This window comes from Bactrocera latifrons, unplaced genomic scaffold (assembly GCF_001853355.1).
Source record: "Bactrocera latifrons isolate USDA-ARS-PBARC rearing strain unplaced genomic scaffold, ASM185335v1 scaffold_185, whole genome shotgun sequence".
NCBI classification, from domain to species: Eukaryota; Metazoa; Arthropoda; class Insecta; order Diptera; family Tephritidae; genus Bactrocera; species Bactrocera latifrons.
In genome coordinates this window covers 299,689-313,359 of record NW_017535352.1, presented here as the reverse complement: position 1 = coordinate 313,359, position 13,671 = coordinate 299,689, and the positions used below count along the sequence as shown (strand labels likewise).

The following is a 13,671-nucleotide window of genomic DNA, read 5'->3' as shown; positions in this document are numbered from 1 at the left end:
CGATACTCCCCGAGGGGCCAGTCCGCACGAGCAGGTTGGAGTTACCTCCAATAGCTCCTGCTCCCCGTGGTACCAGAATTAAGTCTCCGGTCAGACCTCGTAGCCGCAGCTACTACCAATTGAGCTTCCATACTGCTCTGGACTGGTGGCCAGGCTTTTGACAGTACAAAAGGAAAGGAAGCTCCTTTATGCCGCTATGTCTATGGTATGGCAAAACTAAAAGCTCTCTCGGGATCAAGAAGAATCTCTCCGCGCCGTTCGATATCAAACGAGGTTTTAGACAAAGCCACTCTCTATCGTGCGACTTGTTCAGTCTACTGCTGGAGAAAATAATTCGAGCTGCAGAGGTGAATAGAGAAGGTACAATCTTCCACATTATTGTTGTTATTCAAGTCGTGAATTCACCTGTGGTCTATATTATACAATCACCATTGTGTTCTTTTTCCAGCTAACTTTGCTGTCTTTAAGAGAATTTAATTGATTACTTGAATCAATATGGTATTAAGCTGTCTTACAACTTACAAGCTATGGCGTTTCACCGCTTCTTTTGACGGAAAGAAATATTCAAGTGAGTGTTGGTTACGATCAATGCGGCAAAGTACAAATATGTTTGCTTGTCAGCTCGCTCATTCAAAGGCGACAGAAAATCAATACTTGGCTGCTCTGCATCTAATTTCCCCATTCAACGGAAAATCGCAACGCAATTGCAAACAACGCCTGCCGAAGGTGGATGCGACCTTTCTTGCGTAAGAAAAGTAGCTGAAGGAATGCCTGTTCTCCACACCAAGTTGGAGGGCCTGTAATATGACCAGTAGTACCGCCAATACAAACATCCTTTCAATTTCCGTTTGCCTAGTTGAGAAATTTGGTTGTAAGAAGTTAGGCGAAGAAGCTTTGAAAGCGTTAAAATTACCAACGGGTTAATTTGTTTAAGTTTGAAAGAAAGGCGTTTGGAAGAGACAAAAAGAAGATTTTTTTTAAATTCGGTGATCACTAAATTTATTAAAACCTATTCACATTATTAAAAAAAAATAATTTTATTTAAATTTGTAGTACAAATTTTATTCTAAATTAATAAAAATAATTAAATTTAATTTTTTTTTTTTTGTTGTCGTATTGTTTTACCAAATTTGCCATATTCTTTCATCTGAGAAAAAGTCGATCCCACTTCCTAATGACCTATTGTAATATTACCATTCGATATAAGCCTGCTATTGGGGTTGAAAACTGGTTTTTGTACCAGCTTTTGAGGGGCATTAACCGTATAACTAATCCGTTATATAACAATTTCCGCTGTATTGACTTAGGCTAGGTACACAGCTGACACGTGTCATTTAATTTAACAACAAAGGAAATAAATTTAACCAAATGCATGGAGGGAACAGAATCACAGTACATATTTATATATGTGGCACACATATGACAAAATGATTTTTACAAAAAAGCGTTCTCTAAATGTATTTTTAGGTATATTTTACTTTGCTCTACTCTTGATTAGTAGAAAGCATTGAAACTTTATATGGGCATATATAAATTGGAAATATTTTGGAAATGTGCTTCACAGTGCAGCATCAACGGCACTTAAGTGACTTTAAACCAGCTGTCAGAAGAATATGCGCGCAGAGAACTTTAGAAAAAGTTCACAGGGCAGTGACACTCAAAAGCGCACTGTACGAGGCGAATTAAAAGAATATTAATAAAACAAAAAGAAAAGAACACACAACAACAACAATTAATAGACTACGTAAAAATTTGTAAAAGAAATTCCTGAAACACTGCTGCGCAGCCCGTCAATTGTTGTTGAGGCTTGTGCCTCAAGACTTACGTAAGTGAGTAAGTAAGTAAGGAGCGTACAGCCAGTGGCATTTAATGCCACTTCATATGTCATGCCCCGAAAGCACAACAAAAGCGCGAAGAATAATTAAAACAACTACAACAACAATGCAATTGAAAATACGCAAACGACATTGACGAGCAGTCGCTAATGCTCAATAGAAAATGAAAAGCAACGGATGTAATGGACGCTAGCAAAACAGAAGAACACAACAACACAACAACGCAACAATGCAGACAAAGCGTTATATTTCGTGACTTCCGTATCAGTGTTGCCACCGGCAGGCGTTTATGCGCCGCCACTGTCTGTGCGCGCGGTTGTGTGTTGCGTTTTATAAGTGTGGGTGGTGTACGGATGGCGCATCCAGCCAAAATGTGTGGAAAAATGGTGGAATTGGAATGTTGTTTTTGAAATTGAAGTGTGACGCTGGCTGGATGACTGACTGTGCGTGACATTTTATTGACAAAATACACCGTCTGCCTGTTGCATGAAGTGCGAAGCAAAAAGCTAACGAAAAGATGATGTAAAAACAAATTTGGATGAATATGTATGTCTATATGCATAAAAATGGTTGATGAACTCTGTATATGCCTATAAAAGTTTTACAAATTGAAAATGTATGATGTTAGTGACTATAAAACTGACACATATATACATATGTACAAATATTCATGGATTTGAGTGGAAGTAATCAGAAATATCATTAAAAGGTTCATTTATTTTAAGAATAACTGGAAAAAATGTTTTTATGTGACTCGTATGGAAATTGAAATGTATAACAACAAATATTAGTTGTGTAGTTGTGTCTACATTTCTGCATTTAGTTGAATGTATGAACAAAACATATCACCGACTTTGTATTATCGATAACGATATCTAGTTATGGTTGAAGCGTTTTCAAAATTATTATTGTCAAATTAATTATACGATAATTGTATAATAATGTAAAGAGAGATAAAAATATAGTATTAAAGGTAAAAAAGATTCTGTTGGTAATTTTTCTAATAGTTTTAAGTAATTAATCAGTATGCTAGTTTTATGCCCTGATATTTTATAAAATATGTACAACGGAAAATGACAAAAAATATATTTTTTTTATAATTCTACGCTTTAGGTACGTCCATATTTCGATTTCTTTTTCCGATATCGATCGCTATTGACGATGAAGAAATATGGACCGATGATCGCACCGGCCCATAAACCATACCAAACAGTTGTTTTTTCTGAATGAAAACTTTCTCTTATCTAAACCTTTAACCCTTTTGGTTTGCCCTCCTTCAACATTACGTTTGTTACATGCGCTGAGCTACTAGTATTTCAAGACCTGAGATATTCCTCCAGGGTCGATTACTTCAAGCATCATTTGAAAGATCTGAGTAGTCTTGAAAGTTAAGGGGAGTTGTGTTCCCTGCTGCCCACGAGGGGGCCAACTTGTCTGTCGCTATGTTTTCTTCCATTCCTATATATCACTTGTCGCCTACGTTTTTGCACAGTTTTTCAGAGAGAGTCTAATTATTTCTTCTTTGCATAACATATCGCAGTGAAACTTAGTATAGGCGCTACAGATAGCCTTAATTGCTTGGCTATTCACTAAAAGTTTTATGCACTTGCTGGTAATAATTTAGGCCTGAAAACTGAATTTGAAGTTACCTTCTGCGTATAGAAAAGAAACTCATTCTTCCTCCTACTTCACATTTGATCCGTCGATGAATAATGGAATATAGATTTTTCCAATGAACCTATCGATCACAGAACCCTTGCAAACCTTCTCTACTGGGATATGAAAATGTTGTGGTTAATTTCTCATGGACCTCATTTCTCGAGTTTGAACTCATTAGCAAAGTTGAGTATAATACCTTCCCTTGGTGACGCTGAGTTCCAATGGCCTAAAATCAGGGCCGTTAGACCGTAGGCATTGCATCATACTGAACTTGAATATGTATTGGTCGGATACTAAATAGAATCTCCTAAGCCTTTGGTAAGTGGTCTTTCACACACTACGCTCGATAAGATCTTATATGCGATATTAAGAAGGCTTATCTCTGGTAATTGGCGCTGATGTATGCATCTTCTTTGCCGCCATGTTTGAATAGCTCGGCGAGTTTTCATCGGCCCCACGCGCTTTGTTGTTCTTCAAGCGGGTAATTACTATTTGAACCTCATCAAAGTCGGGCAATGGAATATCTATTCCATTGTCATCGATTAGGGAATAGGCTTCACCATCGCCAGATGTTAAACCTTCACTGCCGTTCACTAGGCTGGAGAAGTGTTCCATCCATAAAATCAGTGTGCTCTGAACATCATCAACTAAAAAGGGGTAAGTTTAAATTTTTTTTTTTTAGAATTGCAGATCTATATAGGCGTATACAATTGCATTTTTTATATAATATGTCTATCTGTAAACATAACAGCATAACTTTAATTCAAATAAATGAAAAAATCACCCAATGAGTCGTTTATTACACAGTACTTTTAGAACACAGGCTGGCAAAACAAAAAGCTAATCAAAATCAAAAACGTATTTTCACTTTGCAGTGAATTTATTTGCTTTATTTCGAGTTCCTCTACTCACATAAATTTTATAATTTAGGGCGCATTGTGTTTGAACATTTTAAAGGGATACACTATGCAAATTCAGAGCAATTTTATATGCACGAAAATATAAACAGTGGGATGGTGGAAAGAACGCTGCCAGACGTAATTTAATTCGTACAGGCCGCTCATAACGTGTTGGGGCACAAAGTAAATAAGCATGTGAGTATGTGTAGAATGTAGTTGCAAACAAAAGCCACTTGAATTAAATTTAAATACCGACAATATACATATGTATGTATGTACAAGCYGGTAGCAAAGGCGACAATTTAGTATATATGGATAGACACGGAGTCGCGACTGAGTGTTGGTGGCTGAAAGAGCAACGATTTGGCGTTGACTGGAATTGATGGTCACATGTGTCATCTACAGCGGACGCTCAGCTCAATAATGGCGACGAGTGAATGAGTGGAACAAATTTGAGGCCGTGCAACAAAGGGACGAACAGTAGGTACATACATATGTACATATGTATTACATAAATGATAGCGATTCACATGTGAACGTAAGTACATTTACCAGACTGATAATAAAAAAAAGCTTCCTTAATGGTGCATAGGACAAGTACTTGCAAACACGCGTAACAACTGCGCTTTAGACTTGCGGCAACCGCGAAAATTTACGGAGGTAATTGTTTTGGGATTTAATTAAGTTTCAAGTGCACTTATGTACCATATATTATATATGGAGCGCGTAGAATGCATTGCTCGATGCGTCCATTAAATGATGTGTGACCCGCTGAACTCATGGCCGTTCGCTTTGACTTTTCTTGACTTGGACTTGACTCTATTGAACCGACAGCTAATTCGGGTACTGTTTGGTCATTACAGAAGAGAGTGGCGGGTATGACGAACCACATTTGTATAGCGTTCGGTAAGCAATTGCTGGTGTACACATTCCGTGGCACTTTTATTGGCTTTCCGTTTAATTTAAGACCGGATCAATTTATTGCTGTACATGTAGTGACGGAAGCTATAAGCTATAAACTGTTATAATTCATTTACAAATACTTAATTTACTTTTTTCTGCGCCTATGATTAGTTATCAGCGCGGATAGAAGATTCGCCTCTACGCTGCGGAGTTGCATTGATGAGATAAACAAATTGTTGCCGTTGATATTTCTATAAATACTGCTTTTATGACTTCGTTTAGCTGACATTTCACCCAAGTCCGCGATAAATCTTTGGTGTTTGCTTAGTCCAAACATAATCAAGTAGTGCATTAATTAAGTAAATTTTAACAAATTGCTTTCATATTATTTGGTAATTTGATTTTTATTATGGTGGCGAGGAAGTTTGTGCGTAATAAAACTTACGGAACAATTCTTTCTCTGGGGAACATAAACTATATTAGAGGTGCATATTTGTTTTCAATAGCCCAGTGTCGTGTCTAGCGTACGTCGAGATCTTAAATTGAAATTGTACAAAATTCAGCTTGTACAAAAACTGAAACCTTTGCTCTATGGGCTCTTGAAAAGTTCCAGGAAGATCCGATGTTTTCTAGCCAAATTTCGTTCAGCGATGAAGCTCAATGGCTATGTAAGCAAGTAAAATTGTGACATTTGAGACTAAGAGTCACCTGCAGAGGTTACCATGTCATCCAGAAAAAGCAACAGTTTGGTCTGATTTGTGGGCCGGTGGAATCATTGGTCCATGTTTTTTTGAAAATGATACCGGTGAAAACATGACAGATAATGGCACCCGTTATCGCGCCATGATAATCGCCTATTTGATGCCTAAAATTGAAGCTCCTTGAAGTTATGTCCGATTTCTGTCATTAATGCACCTACTATTTCCAAAGCAGACGTCTTATATCAGTTAAATATGTTAGAACAATCATACAATTATGGCCCAGATATGATTCCCTCATGCTTTCTTAAGAAATTTGCCAAATATATATACCAACCCCTAACAAAACTATTTAATTCATCTCTTATGCAGAGCTTATTTCCATCCATTTATAAAAAGTCATTTATAATTCCTTTGCATGGAATAGCAAAGTCGTCCGCAATATCTAAACATTTTGAAGCTATTATAACAGACGAAATAACTTTCCGGATCTCTAAACCAATTTCTTGTTCTCAGCACGGTTTTCGTAAAGGGAAATCTACAATAACAGCCAAGGTAGCCATATTGGCCCAATTCTATTCTTGTTATTTATTAATGACATAACATCTGTTGTTAAGTTTTCAAGAGTTGTATTATATGCTGACGATGTAAAACTTTTTAAAACGTATACTCATACAGCGAAAGATGTCAGTTGCAAACAGACTCAAACAACCTAGTTTCTTGGTGTGATAGAAATGACATGCCATTGAATCTTAAACAATGTAAAACGATGTGTTTTTGACGTAGATCTGTAGACCCTACTTTATACGCAATACAAAACTTTAGGTTGGAGCAAGTGGGCAGCTTAGTTGATCTAGGAGTAAATATGGACCCCAAACTCAATTTTAATCTTCGCGCATCTTCCACGGTTTTTAAAGCTAAAGGCGCTCTTATTTTTGGTAAACGTTGGTCTAAAGAATTTAAAGATCCTCTTACCACAAAAATTGTTTTTACATCTCTGGTGAGGCCTATATTAGAGTATGCATCTGTGGTTTGGAACCCTAATTACCAAGTCCATTCGGATAAGTTAGAGTCCGTTCAAAAACAATTTTTACTTTTTGTCTTAAATCATTTGCATTGGTATTCCAGTTTAAATCTTCCTCCCTTACACTAATCGTTTGAAACTTATAAAACTTCCGACACTCGCTACTCGTTGGGAGATGGTTGGTATAATATTTCTTGTAAAACTCATGAATGGGTCAGAGTGTAGCCCATCTCTTTTATCTGATATTAATTTTAACGTTCCCGCTCGCTCTACAAGGCAGTTTAGACCCTTACTTTTAAAATTTTCTAGAACAAATTTTGAGCTAAACGAACCATTCCGCCGCATATGACATGATTTCAATTCTCATTCCATCACATTTTATCTATCAGACTTTACCATTAAAAAAATTATATTATTTACTCTTAACAAGTAGCATTTAAAAATAATAAACTTTAATTTTAATTCTTTATTTTGGCTGTTGAAATTTTTGTTTCTGTAGCTGAGTAGCTTAAGATCGCAGCGCTTAAAACTCTCTTGCGTTTTATGACTCGGCTATTTCCGCTCGTTCGCGGATTGCGCCCCTCGCGTCGGTTGGGCGGGAGGTGTGTAATCGTTGGGTGTTATTATTATTATCAGCGACATTTAGTTTCAACAAGCCATTTCCCACACATTATGTCAATTAATGGATTTATTGAGAGAACAGTAGATATTTTCACGTTTTGAGTCGGTCGATTAGCCGCAAAGATCTTGTGATATCCCACCGTTAGATGTTTTTCTGAGGGGATATGTAAAGTATAAAGTCTATGCGAACAGTCCAGCTTCGATTCAGGCCTTTGAGCAAAACATCTTGCGTGTCATTCGCCAGTTACCAGTCGAAGTGTTTGAGCGAGTCATCGAAAATTGGACTTAAGGGTGGACCATCTGTGACGTATCCGCGGTCAATGTTTGAAAAAGATAATATTTAAAAAGTAAATGCCAAAAAATAATATTTTGAATGATAGTAAAAAATGTTCATTAAATTTTAAGTTTCTGTGTTTTCCTCGAACCTCGAAATGGATAACTTTGAACGTTAGCTTCGACTGCACCAAAACTTTAATACCCTTCACAGGTGCATTACTTATGACATAAAAGGATATGAAAAGATCCCTATCTTGATTTCGACCAATTGGTTGGTTATATATGGGCCAATTGGCTATGGTTGTCCGATGTGAAAAATTTAGTTGGCTATTATGGCGTTCCTTAGATAATCTTTTATACTAAATTACGTGAAGATATCTTGACAAATAAAAAAAGTTTTCCACACCAGAACTAACTTCAGGTAGTTCAGTTTGGTTGTCTATATGTATATGCTGGTTCCAGTCAATCAGTATTGAATTAAGACAAATATAATTGATAATTACTCGTCCTATCTAAGGACTTTTTTTTTTGGAATCAAAACATATTTTATAAGTGGTAAAAAACAATGCTAAAGTCAAGGTATCTTGCTGTGCCAATACTTTTGTTCGTCACTGTACATATTACGGGGTTTCTGACGTTTTCTTAAGGGTGTTATAAACTTCATGACAATCTGCCTGTTCATGCGTTAGAAATATCAATAAATTTTTTTCACTATACTACCCTTTCAATAATGTTTCTAGGTCCTAAAATGTAAAATGTTTAGCCAATTTTTTAGATTTTTCGAAATTCATAGACTGTCTTAAAAAATTATATCGAAATATTCCACCAATCTTCTAATTATGTTTATCGAACGTAAAAATGGTCGATAAAACTTAACAAACTTATAAAATAGGAACTTCTACCAATATGTATGTATATAAAACCAAGTCGAGAGTAGAACGCAGTACACTTTTCAAGGTGAATGGTGAAGCCGATTTAAAATCTGGATTATATTTTTCCGAGTCCAAACCATTCATTGTTAAGTGAAACTCGGAAAGCAAGTGCCAGCCACTTTATTCACATTGTACACTTAACCTCAATTTATTCAAAAGTAGTACGAGTAAAATGATTGAATATTCGCAAGTTTTGTCCACTTTTCGACACTATATACAAATTGTAATTGTATATTCTTACAATATATATGTATGCATGTATGTTAAATTTCAACACAAATGTGCATACTTGCCTTGCACTTAGCAACAGGACACTTAACATAGTACTTAGAATAGCAAAAACAACAACCGAAAACACTAGGCAACACACGACAGCCACAGCAACTGCAACAGTACGAAGAATTAAAACAACAAAATGGAGATGCCTTTCATGGTGACTAAATAAAAATAAGTTGAGAACCTAAGTGCATGCATAAAAATAAGAGAAGACTCTAAAGATATGATACAAGCATATGAACAAATATGCAACTGCAGTCAGAAAAATGCCAAAAATGTTAAAGAAACACAACAACAAAAATAAACTGAACCAAGCCAACCAGCAGCGCAACTAAATGTGTGCTTCATACATATGCATATATATATGTACATATACCTATATAGATATTCATCTCTATATTGGAACAATAGCGACAAGCACGCTGAAGTGCCCGACTATGCAACTGTGCACAGCAACGGGACCTTTTATGAAGCATTGGCAGCACAAATAATGTTGCTTAGCAATATAAAAACTATCCACCAAATGCGCTACGGCATCGTCAGCAACGACACTTGCTTTGCTTCGCTGCCTGTATGTGTGTGTGTGTACTTATTTGGAAATGTATTTACCGAGAGCCTGCCTGAATGTCTCTACATCTGCTTGATAGCGCGACTAACTTGCTGAGGGTTAATATCCTGTGTCGTGCAAGGATAATGCGAATGACTACTACAATAACAACAAACCAGTAAATATATAGGCAAGTATGTAAATATACAGCAAAGCACCAAGTGTAGACAAACTATTTATGATGCTGCGCTGCTGCCAGCTGAAAATAAGAAGTATCACTTCTGGAAAAGTACTCTCAACAGTATTGATATGGATGTGTGTATGTATGCGTGTTGACAGGTCAAAGCGATGATGGCGAGTAAAGACGACTACACTGGCAGAAATGTGTGCGTTGTAGTGATGTTTTATTTCTCTTGAAGAGGTAAAATTAGTGAGAAAAATTGAAACAATAAGGTTTCGTGATGAATTCACGTTTTTTTTTTCGAAAAGTTTCGATAAATAAATTTCTTATGTTTTAAGGAAGGTTGTAGATCCTTTCATTACCTACAACATTGTCACAAAACTTTTTTCTATATGTTGATTTTTTTTTTATTAAAATGATGATTTTTTGAGAATTGAATACTATGTAGCATTGCCTTTTATTCAAAATATTAAAGAAACTTTATCGATTGTTACTGATGAGATGGTGAACTATTTGCATATGAATTTGTCTACATCAGTGTCCCAGTTTTATTTTTTAGGGTTATATTTTACTGTATCGTTAAGTAACTTAAAATGACCTTAGCATCTACATAACTGCTGTTGCTACGTTTAATTTGGAAGCTCTTTTTACACTATACTTTCTTTGAATTTAGAAAGTCGAATAAATACAAAGCTGCTTTGACTCTTTCAGTCCTGTTTTGGTAATTCTAGTATAAAAAGAGATTTTTATTTATCAATCAGTGAACTTCAGACTTCTAATTTGAACAAAGAAATTTTGAAAACAAAAAGTTGTTATTTAAATGTGCTACTTTTCTGCCAAGTAAATTGAGTTTTGCTCTTTTCGTCAAAACCTTTACATCTGAAAGAATGACTGAGAAACCCGTTGAGTTCGAAAGTCTATAAAAGGTGCTTTCCAAACTAAACAGAACTTTTTGAATCTAGCGCCCCCTGCTGGTGTCACCTATATGTCGACTGGTGCATTGGCATCTGCTATCTTGTTGTATTGTTCAGTGAAAATTTAATGACATTTCAATAATTGGAAGTGAAGTTAATGCGTTTTAAGTGTCACTATGTGTGTGTAGTCGTTGCGAAAATGAGCTTCGAACAAAGAGCCAACATTAAATTTTTATTTTAAAATTGGTAAAACTTTTACCGAAACGTTTCAATTGATGAAACAAGTTTATGGCGATGATTTCCTATCCCATAGCAGAGTGCATGAGTGGTTTCAACGTTTTCAAAGTGGTCGTAAGGACATAAATGACGTTCAACATATGAGCCAATCAAAATCCGTGATCACCGAAAATTCCATCGAAACTGTGCGTGAATTCATCAAAAATCAGACGAAATTATCATTGAAATTCATGAAAATGGAATTGAACATCTCCAAAACATCGATTTATCACATTTTCACCGAAAATTTGGGCTTACGAAAGGTGTGTGCATGGTTTGTTCCACACAAATTGACTGACGACCAAAAATTACTCAGTATCCACCATTTGATTCGACGCTTGTGACCGATTATTTGACCAAAAATCACATTTTAACCATTAACCACTCCTCGTATTCGCCTGTTATGGCATCGTTCGACTTCTTCCTTTTCGGAAAAATACATTTGCTCATGAAAGGAAAGCATTATGCAGACTTAGAGGCCATTCAAAAGACTTGCACCGCCATACTGGCGGCCATACGTGCAAAGAGCTGTAACATGTTCTGTTTTTTTCAAGTCCTGTTTACTTTGGAATAAACCTTGTAATATGTAAACATATCAGGTGGTGTAAAGGCACTCTACTTTCTCTGTATTAGATAAAATTCTATGATAGTTTGGTAAAGCGAAGAGTGTGTGGAGCAAGAAATTGAATATGTTAAATTCAGTAGAATAAATTTTAACTTTTTTCAAAATGCAAATTATTTACAATGTACCACAGCAAGTTGCTGCCGCTAAGCAACAAAGGATCAGAGCAGTCACGCTATGTTATACAGCAAAATGTGTTAAATGAAAAATTGCAACACGTGGCAATACGCGAAACAGGGATGACTACTATGTGCCACGCAAAACATTGTGCAGACTTTGACAGTTGCAATTTGACAGTTGCCCAACGAAACATGTGTGTATAAGCAGGACATGCGCATTTAATTGCTAAATACTTATGGATATACCACTAAAAGCAAAAAAAAAAAAACACTTTTTGGGAATATATCAGGAACAAATGATTTTTTCAGATGCAAAATTATAAATGAAAAATTACTGCGAATGCATATATTTTACATGTAAACGTTAGAGAATTGTTTGATCTTTGTTAGGGCAGCATTTTCCGAAGTAACTAGCAGCTATGTCTTGGTTTTTGAGACCACGGAAGTGCACCGCACCCAAAACATACAAAATCTAAAGACAGTTCAGCAGTTTTTTCTCTGCGAATACGCTGTCTAAATGTACACAAGTACACACCCTTTTGCGCACACAAGTGTTTAAATGAATGTTTGAGGTTCAAAACAAGGGGTTGGCGGCGTATTTGGGGCGTTGTGGAACAGCAAGGGTGCTGCTGCTGTGAAAACTCAACGCTTGCTAGCAGCCGCATGGAAAATTGGCGATAAAATGAAGCGAAAAATCGATAGTTGAGACTTCAATGACGGAACTCCAACGCCACATGTGAAATAGTGTGATGAATTTGCATTTTTTCTTTCAGTTTACAATTGTTTTTCCTAAAATAATTTGCATTAAATTAATTTTATAAATGGTTAGAACAATGGCGACACATAAGTCGGCAGTTAGACACGCAGCCCACCAAGTCGGTGGCTAAGAATGAAGTTTTGCAGATATTGCTAAGCTATTTTCGTTGGTTTTCTGCGCCTGAACCCACCTTGTTTGGCGTATTTGCTGATTGCTGCGACACATACTGCAAGCATTAAACACATATTTTCCATATTTCAGATGAAATTAGCACAAACTTTCTTAGTCGAGAAAAGGGTTTTTGCCATGGGGCGCGGTATGCAGCTGCAAAGAGCCACTAATCCACGGGGGTGACTCTTTGCCAGCTACACACGAACAACGCCGCACCACAGCATATTGCGTTGCATTCACAAATTGCCACTTTTTCGGCATTGACTTTGCTTAGATGGGCATATACTATGATTTTTACATTAATTAACTTCATATTCACTGCACATTACATATTTTCTTGCAAATTATTTTAAAACACTTGCACTATTTCCACACGAAAATCACTAAGCTCCTCGAGTGAATTATTTTCTTTAAATTCAATTTATGCAAAATAAACACAAACCAAATTAAACACCACAATTTATATTTGTGTGTATGTATATTTGTGTCGTGCACACGCACACAATTCAACAAACGAACGCGTAGCACCGGAACCGGTTTCGCTTGATTGCTATTTGTGTTCGTCGCTTCGGTATTATTGTTCTTAGTTTTGTTGCTATTGTAGATACACCGTCTGGGGGTTGTTGGTGTGGATGTGTGATTGATTCACACACACGCGCACACAATCTGACAAACACTCACAGACTCCCTAAATATACGATGAAACGTGAACGACGCGTAGCCCTATTGTCACGAACAAATCCAAACGCTAACTGAATCCATGAGCTCGAGCAATGTGTGCTCTAACCTGCCCTCGTCTCTAATAAAAGTGTAGTATTTCTGCTGCTTTTGCGTGAACACACCAACACTATTCGGGGAAATTCATTGCAACATGCGACCGATTCGAGTTGCCTTCAGGCAAGTTCGAGGGTTCGATGGAGCTTTGGCTGCGAAACCCGAATTCCGTTTAAATTTAAGCATT

General features: G+C 36.5%; 1 protein-coding gene across 11 annotated transcripts in view; it reads right to left on the bottom strand.

The window, feature by feature from the left end:
• Positions 1 to 13,441, bottom strand: part of LOC108967369 (Down syndrome cell adhesion molecule-like protein Dscam2) — a 155,407-nt gene extending 141,966 nt beyond the window's left edge. For all 11 annotated transcript variants that reach the window (XM_018930723.1, XM_018930734.1, XM_018930724.1 and 8 more), the window contains exon 1: positions 13,153 to 13,441. The gene's annotated coding sequence lies outside the window, so the exon portion shown is untranslated. The remainder of the gene's footprint in view (positions 1 to 13,152) is intronic.
• Positions 13,442 to 13,671: the final 230 nt, after the last annotated feature.